The 10,145-nt window shown below is 32.2% G+C and overlaps 1 long non-coding RNA gene across 1 annotated transcript; it reads left to right on the top strand.

Annotated features, from left to right (window-relative positions):
• The first annotated feature begins 718 nt into the window (after window positions 1-718).
• On the top strand, window positions 719-9,617 carry LOC111615960. Its single transcript, XR_002755166.1, has 4 exons — window positions 719-875; window positions 2,837-2,917; window positions 3,135-3,386; window positions 9,337-9,617. It is a non-coding gene; the product is annotated as an uncharacterized LOC111615960 (long non-coding RNA).
• Window positions 9,618-10,145: the final 528 nt, after the last annotated feature.

Here is a 10,145-nt window from a genome sequence, read left to right as displayed (position 1 = left end):
AGGCCAGTGCAATTCTAGAATGCTTGCCGATTACTATTGGACACTCGAGAAGAATTTTCCAAACGCCAAACATAACAAAAGTTTTCGGCATTTTATAAAAGATAAATCTATAAGTGTATGCATTGTGTGTAAATAAATATTGTTTTACATTTAAACTGGCTGTCACAAAAAAATCAGACGTCGTGGAGAAAACCTGTTTATATATTTGAAAACAGCACAAAATATTCTATTAAAGCCAGGTATTTCGATATGTGTGCTAAAGAAAGTTTTCAGTTTACTTTCCAGTTTTATCGGATTGGGTTAGAATCTCTCGGTCGAAATGAATGAGTGATGCCGATAAGTATGTAAAATGTAAGGCACCGATGTAAATCACTACAATAATTGTTTGAAATGACTTGAAAAATGTTTGTAAGTTCGAATATATATGATTTTCTTCGCCGAATCGTTGAGTGAAATGCGCTGGAAATAGTTTCAGGTAATTCGTCCGAGTAGCCGAAACATACGAGCCCAAAACAAAATATTAAACTTGCTTCAACTTTATGCAGTTGCAGAAAGGAGGAAGCGGGAGAAAATACACCTGAAGAATTTATGGAAAAATTGCAGTGTCCTTGAGTTTACAGTTTAAATAGATATTTTAGCGGATTAAGGGTGCCGATTGGCTTAGATCTACTTCTTCTAAGATAATGAGCCGTAAATGTAACTTCTGCTTAAAAGTTTGTCAGTCTCCCGCCGCTTTAAAGGCTCACTTGAGAACTCACACCAGAGAACGGCCATTTACGTGTAATTTTTGCAACGGCACTTTCACTTACAAAGATAATTTAAACAGACACATCAGAAAGATCCATGCAAAAGAAGAAACTCCATCTTGCTCCGAAGTAAGTGTATAAATATGTTAATGACTAAACTTTTAATACACAATGAATTAGACTGAAAAGTTTATAATAATAACTTTAGTTATTTAATGAGCACACAATGTTTCCATTTTTATTCATCGTATATATTCTAATTACTCGCATTTATTCCATTCGATTCTCCCAGTAAATATGTTATATCGTAACTAACAAAGTATTATCTGTATTAAACATATACAACGATTTTGAATTCTTTGTCTAAAAACAGCGATTAATAGCGCAATTTGAAAATTTTTTATAAGAAGTTCGGGTCATTCGATATATGGCAGGTTTCATAACGTTTCTGTGTCATTTCATGTATTTCAAGTCAGATATTATAATTAATTTTTTACATTTCAAATTATTAAATTCAAGTTTACTTCAGACATTTGATATTTTTATTGATAAAACATTATTTGTACTAAATGAGAATTAACGGACATCGAATTGTTTTTTTTTATTATTTTATCACATCAAATAACGTTTCTGCCTATTGTTTAATGTCAGAGATAAACGTATTATTTTTATTATAATTTTCAGCATGGCAAAAAATTTTGGTGAGGCCTTTATTTGATATTTATATACACAATACATATATATAAATATGCTATATACAAATGAATATATGCATAAATAAATTCATTAACATATTTGCTTAATATGCGTCACAATTAGATTGTTCTTAAAATATTTTGTAAAGTACTGAAGTGTTTTTAATGAAGATTGAGAAACATTAACGAGTTTTCGAAACTCAAACTGTATACCTATGTAACACTTATGTCATGCATGATAATATAGGGGAGACCGGGGCAAGATCGGCATGTTAAGCTTTACTTAAATTTTGTGTAATAAATTCTACTGTAAACTGAAAAAATGGCTTTGCATATTGTCTATTGGAATGTTACCTTACTATAGAACTAGTTAAAATCAGTTTGGAAATAAAAACAATTAAAATAATTACAAGTTTACAAGAAGAGAGAAATTGACAAAGTTGCCCCGGGTATAGGGGCAAGATCGGCAACTTCTCTCTTTTTGTAAAGTTGTAATTATTTTAATTATTTTTATTAAAGTTGCCCCTGGTATAGGGGCAACAGTAATGGGGCAAGATAGGCACGTATATAAAATTATGTTATTAACAATGTATAAGTTGGAATTCACTATTAAAACAAAGAAATACAAATCCAACACCCATTTAATATTATTACAACGAAATGCAAGTTCAAAGACATATATACATGAATAACAAATGCAAACATGTTTTCATTTATCATCTGTTTGATTTTTATCCTTTGCTTCTAATGTGGCTTTATGTTGCCGATCTTACCCCGCTAGTCATGATTTCGAAACATTAAGTACAACCCTGAGAACAGAATGCCAAGCCACGATCTGGCCACGTGAATAAGTTGAAGTTACATCCTTCTAACAGGAAAAGTAACTTTCGTTATCATGGAATTATAACAAAACCTGCCAATTCAATATAAATGGAAAAAAAATATTATATGGAATTGAACGAAAATGAAAATTTGCTTGATAATTCAACTACGCTTGTTGGAGAACAATAAAAACACTACACTCAACAAGCCACCAATAAAACTCAACTGCCTAACCTATAACCAAAGTCTCCTTTTAATTTGTTTTTTAAAAAAAGCGCTTGACAAACTTGCCCCGCATGCCGAAGTTGCCCCGGTCTCCCCTAATTGCACATTTTCCGATCACTTTTAGATTTTAATGGTTACTTTAAGAAAATTTCTCGCTTTTAGAACTATTAAAGAACACATTATATGTTCTGAATACGATCATAACAGATAAACAGATCAACTGATTAATTTCTCAATTATGTAATAAACGATTATGGAAAAATTGGCCGCCACTTGTAAATAATTTTATTAAATAAACGTTTTACTCTATTTGTGAGATTAACTAAGCAAATTCATTTTGAATTGCAGTACATAGAATATGTAATGATTTTACTCTCTCCATAAATTTGTCCGCAAAACATTTCAAGTATTCGCATGAAATTTAATTAAGTAAATTAAATCTTTTCTTAATTTCGTTGTCTTAAATCAGTTTTCATAATTTTTCTAAAAATAAGTGTTTATTGTTTAAATAACAAAAAAAATTATAAAATTTACGTATGAGAATTACAAAATTTTAATGATAACAGTTTTTTTAATTTGATGTAAAAATAATATAAAACTGTTTAGCTGGATTAATCTTCGTAATTAATATTTTTCGCTTTTCAAGAAATTTCAAGAAAACGCATCTAAACAACAGAATCCTTCGAACACATCATTTAATAAAACTTCGTCTGCACTAGGAAATGCAAATAATGACAACAACGACGATGAAAGATGCCAAGCACGCGACAAAGACGATAATCCTGAATCGTCTGTAATAGTATTTCAATGTCATTTATGTTCCTTCAGCACTCGCTCGAATGAGAAATGGATGGAACATAAGCAGTGTCATATGCAAGAAATTCCTTCCACTTCAACGGTAATTATTCCATTCGTTCTTTAAAAATATATTGTATTTTTAAGAATTCAGGTTTTAATTAATAAGAATTGTATATTTTGACTTTCCATTAAATTTAACACAGTTTACAATTAACTGTTAAATGAAGTATGAAATTCCTGTAACCTAACAGGTATAATTGATGACTCGTTGATCCATTTTGAATGAAATAATAGCGCACGTTTCATATGTAGTTTATTCAGAATCTTAACCGCATAAAAATCATATATAGTGGGTTATTGGTTAACGAACAAATCGTACAAAGAACACTTCACAGAACAAACACAAGAAGAAGCGACATAAAATAGTGAGTAGACTGAAAAGTTTGTAATAATAACTTCAGTTATTTAATGAAATCCATATTCCGAAATTTTATATTCATTCATCGCATACATATACACGCGGGACTTAATTAACGTAACCCCATAGCCAAAAGTCAAGGAGTGTTAAATCCGGTGAGCGAAGGGGCCATTCTTCTGTACAGTGACGGCTTATTAATCGTTCTTCAGTAAAGGTTCTTCTCAAGAACATCTTCACGTAGATTACTATGTGAGAAGGAGCCCTGTCTTGCATGAATTTCACTGTGTCAAAGACATTATGTTCCGATAAGCACACTATCACTTTCTCTCATAGAATTTGCAAGTAACACGTTTCAGTAATTGTGCACATTTTCCAGCCTGATATTTTACAGGGCTTTCAAAGAAAACAGGGCCAGAATAATGTACAAAGTGAAACCAGAACAAACAGTAACACCTGGTGAATGTAGGGCTCTTCAGTGTAAGCATGTGGGTTCTCCTTTGCCCATATTCTGCAGTTAGGAGTATTGACTGTACATGCAATGAAAAATGAGCCTCATCTGTCCACAGGATATTGAGCAGCCATAGTGNTATTTTTTTTCAAAAAATTTTTACGTGTTTTTCTAAACATAATTTTAATATTGAGGTGAAAGAGATTATTCCTAGTTTTTTTAATTCATTAAATCGTTTTAATATCGATACAACAAACTTACATTACTTGATTTATTTTAGTATAATTTGTTTACCGTTCCATGCAATGAAAAATGAGCCTCATCTGTCCACAGGATATTGAGCAGCCATTGTAGATCTTCGTCGATATTCGAGAAGTCCCAATTTGCAAAGTCCACTCGCTTAGCTTTGTCATTTGGTAAGAGCTGGCAACCAATATATGTACAATTGTAATATACCATGAAGGATTTGCAATAACGATGTCTTCGTTATTCCAGTTATTCGTGCCAGTTCGTGTGCTACTTGGGCACTCGTTGACTGTACCCTCAGAGTTTCCATTTGCGAAGCCACATCGGAGGTCCGAACCTCTGATAAACGTAGTGCACCTTGCGTGGGCGATTACACAAACTTTCCGTTTCTTCGAAACGTCTTACTAGGAAAACCAATCCGGCAGGAGTGATTGAACCTGAACCTTTCTTCACTCACTTTTGTGTCCTAAACCTTTGTAGAGTTTCATCCGGCGATTCGTGGCTGAGATAACACAACTTCACCAATAGTGCTTTATCCACCAACATCAACATCATAATGAAAAAAATATGTCAGCGCCAGTAACAGGAAAATTCATAAATAAGCTGTTAATCGTATACTCTGCATAATGTAAAACCCAGATTTGCACAATTCCAGCGATAATCTTGCTTTCAGAGCCCTCTATCGACAAAGATTTAAACTATTTCCTTTTCTCTATTAAAAAAATCCGTCTTCGTGAGAATAACTTTTACGCAAACCGCATTAAATATACCAATTCTTCAATTCAAACACAAATTATTTATCGTATTCATACAGACACTTGGCAAATCACAGGGCAAATCAACTGAATAAAATTTAATTCTGCGATTTGCCCAGTGTCTGTATGAATACAATAAATAATTTGTGTTTGAATTGAAATAAATTACTGACACGGTTTCAAAAATACCAGAATACTAATTCTTTTATGAATTTTTAAACGATTTACAGGTTTATGAGACACCCTGTATATTTGAATTTTTATTATTACACATAAATAAACATAATAAAATATATATATATATTTGGGGTCTAGAACAAATTAATCAAATTTCCATAAATACCTACGGTAAATCGATAATCGGTTAACAAACAATTCGGATAGAGGACAAAGGTTCGTTAACCGATCACCCACTGTAGTTTATAAAGTTGTAAGAAACCATAATTATGTTTCTCAAACAATAATATAAATGACAAAAACTTATTGTATATTTTTGAAACCGTGTCTTCTTTTCGTTGAATAATTCATTATCACTACTCAGTGTATATACGGACAAATAAATAATCCCCGGCAAGTAAGAAATTTCCGAATAAAAAGTAATGATAGAATTACAGAGTGTTTGTATATGCAACAATTAGTGATAACAAATTAATCGACAAAACCTTAATTTAATCAAATGACTGAAGACAACGTCTGGTCCTAATAATGCTGTATCAGATGTTCGCACCGAATATTAGCTACAAGTAATAATTGAATCACTATTTCATAAACATCAAAGTTAATTACAAAGACTCAATAAATATATTTTAGAAAAAGTATTGAAAATGAACAGCCCGATGTGATTATCCCTGATTCGTCAATCTAAGTACGGCGTAGTGCAGAAATGATTGAAAAAAATGATAAAAAAAGTGAGCGAAGACAAAAGCAAGATTACAAGCTCAAGCCACTAAATTGGAAAAAAAATATCAGATCTGAAATTTTATGTATGCAAAGTAGGGGATGCAGTGAAAATAAGAGTAGCAATTGTGGACAGAGCGAGAGGCGATCAGAGCAATACATTGGCAGTGATATTAGCTACCAAAATTCCCAAATAATATCGCTTGAGAACAAATGACAGATATTTTCGTAGCTTTCTAACAGAAGCCTATTTGTGCTACGTGACTAAAAACCTCTTACAGAATGATATTCGGTATATTCATTAATCTCTTCGAGAATGCAGAAGAAAAACGTCGAATTTGCGAAGTAAGGAGTTTCATTATTGCTGCTGTAGAAAAGAGAAATTTAATTAAATGTAAAAGGATCAAGAATAAAAATTTATGTACAGTTCTTTCAAATGTCACGATGTTTCACATATTTTCGTAAGCAGTAAGAATTATTAAAGTTGTATATTTTTTTTCAAAAAATTTTTACGTGTTTTTCTAAACATAATTTTAATATTGAGGTGAAAGAGATTATTCCTAGTTTTTTTAATTCATTAAATCGTTTTAATATCGATACAACAAACTTACATTACTTGATTTATTTTAGTATAATTTGTTTACCTTCATATCCCACTTTATCACAACAAACAAACAAAAAAAAAGGAAAATCTCATATTTATGAAATTTGTGAAGTATAATTTGGAAATTATAAAAAAATTGCTTTAGTTATAGAATATCACAAATATATTTGTGAGAGTTTCCAGACGAGGTTTGATAAAAGATGAAAATGATCGTTAAATTCTTACACGTGAAAAAACGGTAAACAATGGCCTGAGTTATGAGTGCAGGTGTTATTGTTTTATAAAGAGTCACTGAGCAGAGTCGACAAAGAGGTATCGGATGGACACCTCGAATCGGACTTTTCCCGCGACTCGAAAAGGTTTCATCTTGCACCTGGAGATAAAAGAGAGGCCAATCGGGAAGCGAGGAATGAGACGAGGGACCAACCCGAAATGCGAATAGTGAGGAAAAACTATAAAAATCGGAAATTCAAGGTCGAAGGAGAGTCTCCTCTGGATTAAGCCTACGGTTGTGCTTTATCTANAAAAAAATATATATATATATTTGGGGTCTAGAACAAATTAATCAAATTTCCATAAATACCTACGGTAAATCGATAATCGGTTAACAAACAATTCGGATAGAGGACAAAGGTTCGTTAACCGATCACCCACTGTAGTTTATAAAGTTGTAAGAAACCATAATTATGTTTCTCAAACAATAATATAAATGACAAAAACTTATTGTATATTTTTGAAACCGTGTCTTCTTTTCGTTGAATAATTCATTATCACTACTCAGTGTATATACGGACAAATAAATAATCCCCGGCAAGTAAGAAATTTCCGAATAAAAAGTAATGATAGAATTACAGAGTGTTTGTATATGCAACAATTAGTGATAACAAATTAATCGACAAAACCTTAATTTAATCAAATGACTGAAGACAACGTCTGGTCCTAATAATGCTGTATCAGATGTTCGCACCGAATATTAGCTACAAGTAATAATTGAATCACTATTTCATAAACATCAAAGTTAATTACAAAGACTCAATAAATATATTTTAGAAAAAGTATTGAAAATGAACAGCCCGATGTGATTATCCCTGATTCGTCAATCTAAGTACGGCGTAGTGCAGAAATGATTGAAAAAAATGATAAAAAAAGTGAGCGAAGACAAAAGCAAGATTACAAGCTCAAGCCACTAAATTGGAAAAAAAATATCAGATCTGAAATTTTATGTATGCAAAGTAGGGGATGCAGTGAAAATAAGAGTAGCAATTGTGGACAGAGCGAGAGGCGATCAGAGCAATACATTGGCAGTGATATTAGCTACCAAAATTCCCAAATAATATCGCTTGAGAACAAATGACAGATATTTTCGTAGCTTTCTAACAGAAGCCTATTTGTGCTACGTGACTAAAAACCTCTTACAGAATGATATTCGGTATATTCATTAATCTCTTCGAGAATGCAGAAGAAAAACGTCGAATTTGCGAAGTAAGGAGTTTCATTATTGCTGCTGTAGAAAAGAGAAATTTAATTAAATGTAAAAGGATCAAGAATAAAAATTTATGTACAGTTCTTTCAAATGTCACGATGTTTCACATATTTTCGTAAGCAGTAAGAATTATTAAAGTTGTATATTTTTTTTCAAAAAATTTTTACGTGTTTTTCTAAACATAATTTTAATATTGAGGTGAAAGAGATTATTCCTAGTTTTTTTAATTCATTAAATCGTTTTAATATCGATACAACAAACTTACATTACTTGATTTATTTTAGTATAATTTGTTTACCTTCATATCCCACTTTATCACAACAAACAAACAAAAAAAAAGGAAAATCTCATATTTATGAAATTTGTGAAGTATAATTTGGAAATTATAAAAAAATTGCTTTAGTTATAGAATATCACAAATATATTTGTGAGGGTTTCCAGACGAGGTTTGATAAAAGATGAAAATGATCGTTAAATTCTTACACGTGAAAAAAACGGTAAACAATGGCCTGAGTTATGAGTGCAGGTGTTATTGTTTTATAAAGAGTCACTGAGCAGAGTCGACAAAGAGGTATCGGATGGACACCTCGAATCGGACTTTTCCCGCGACTCGAAAAGGTTTCATCTTGCACCTGGAGATAAAAGAGAGGCCAATCGGGAAGCGAGGAATGAGACGAGGGACCAACCCGAAATGCGAATAGTGAGGAAAAACTATAAAAATCGGAAATTCAAGGTCGAAGGAGAGTCTCCTCTGGATTAAGCCTACGGTTGTGCTTTATCTATAGTGTTGTGCTATTGCCGATCACCTAGGACGCCGTAGCTTAACATCGAACATCTGCATCGTCCAGCGATCCTTCTTGTCTGCCCGGACTACGACCGATCACCTGAACTCTCACCGTTTCATAGGAAAACAGAGATTTTCGAATTGTCCAATATCAAAGTAAGCATGAATCCGAACAAATAAACGGGTTTTCTCTTGTAAAATACTTGTTCTTCATTTGCCTCTTTCTCCATCACCCACATACGCGGTTTTCCTTATGCTCATTCTGACGCGGGATTAAATTGTATCCCCCTTTCAGTCGGCAATCTTACACTGGCGTCAGAAGTCGTATTTTAGGCCCAATCTACACCAGAGTTAACCTTACATTTGTATTTAAGCATAAGAATATTAAGAGTTACAAGAATATTTTTTCTTACAGCAATCGCAAGAAAGACAGGAGGAAGAAGTGCAAGCCGCCAACACACTGCTATTAATAAGAGAAGAAGGATTGAGAAGAACAACATTAGAAATGTTTGAAGCTGATAAACTGCCCTTTCATTCAGATGAACCTTCCTCTAAACAATAATTGTTAAATAAATTGAAAAAAAGACAAACTAATAAGATTCACCGAAAAATTTCAAACTACATTTTCTTTTGACAAATTATCGAAATAATTTATATCACTTGTGCTTAAGATAAATGTCTAAATTATTGAAAAGTTCCGACTAAATTTTAATCAATAAACACAATTTATTCAATCAAGTATCGATTTACTATTTAATGGAAATTAATTAGACTTGTAATATTTATTAGATGTATACAATAATTTCCCACATAATATGTCAAATGAATATCCACAGTTTTATGCAAAAAAGACGTCACAGTTGTCAGTCGTTTGGACAGATTGCCAATAAATATATTTCAATCTCCTTTGTATATCAATATTCAAGATTTATATCGGTGTCTTCTGAATTAAAATTAATTTCGTTAAATTATCTTATTAAATTATGTCTGAAATGTTATTAATTTAATACACCTAAGTACTCGATGAAACTATACACTCTCCCTCACCTCCCGCGGGGGAATTTCGATAAATCCCTTTTTAGTTTGCATTGCCATGGCATACCCTACTAAAACGCAGATAAAAACAAAAAATCGCATCTAAAATAGCACAGTAGAAGCCGTTCTTTCGGATAATCCTTAATGCTCTCCCTCTCCCCCCACTTGGGAATTTCGAAAAATTCCTTC

The sequence above is a fragment of the Centruroides sculpturatus genome, unplaced genomic scaffold (assembly GCF_000671375.1).
Source record: "Centruroides sculpturatus isolate CEXI.00-Female unplaced genomic scaffold, Cexi_2.0 scaffold2776, whole genome shotgun sequence".
Classification (NCBI taxonomy): Eukaryota; Metazoa; Arthropoda; class Arachnida; order Scorpiones; family Buthidae; genus Centruroides; species Centruroides sculpturatus.
Note: the sequence above shows the minus strand (reverse complement) of the source record. Positions and strands in the feature narration are given on the sequence as shown.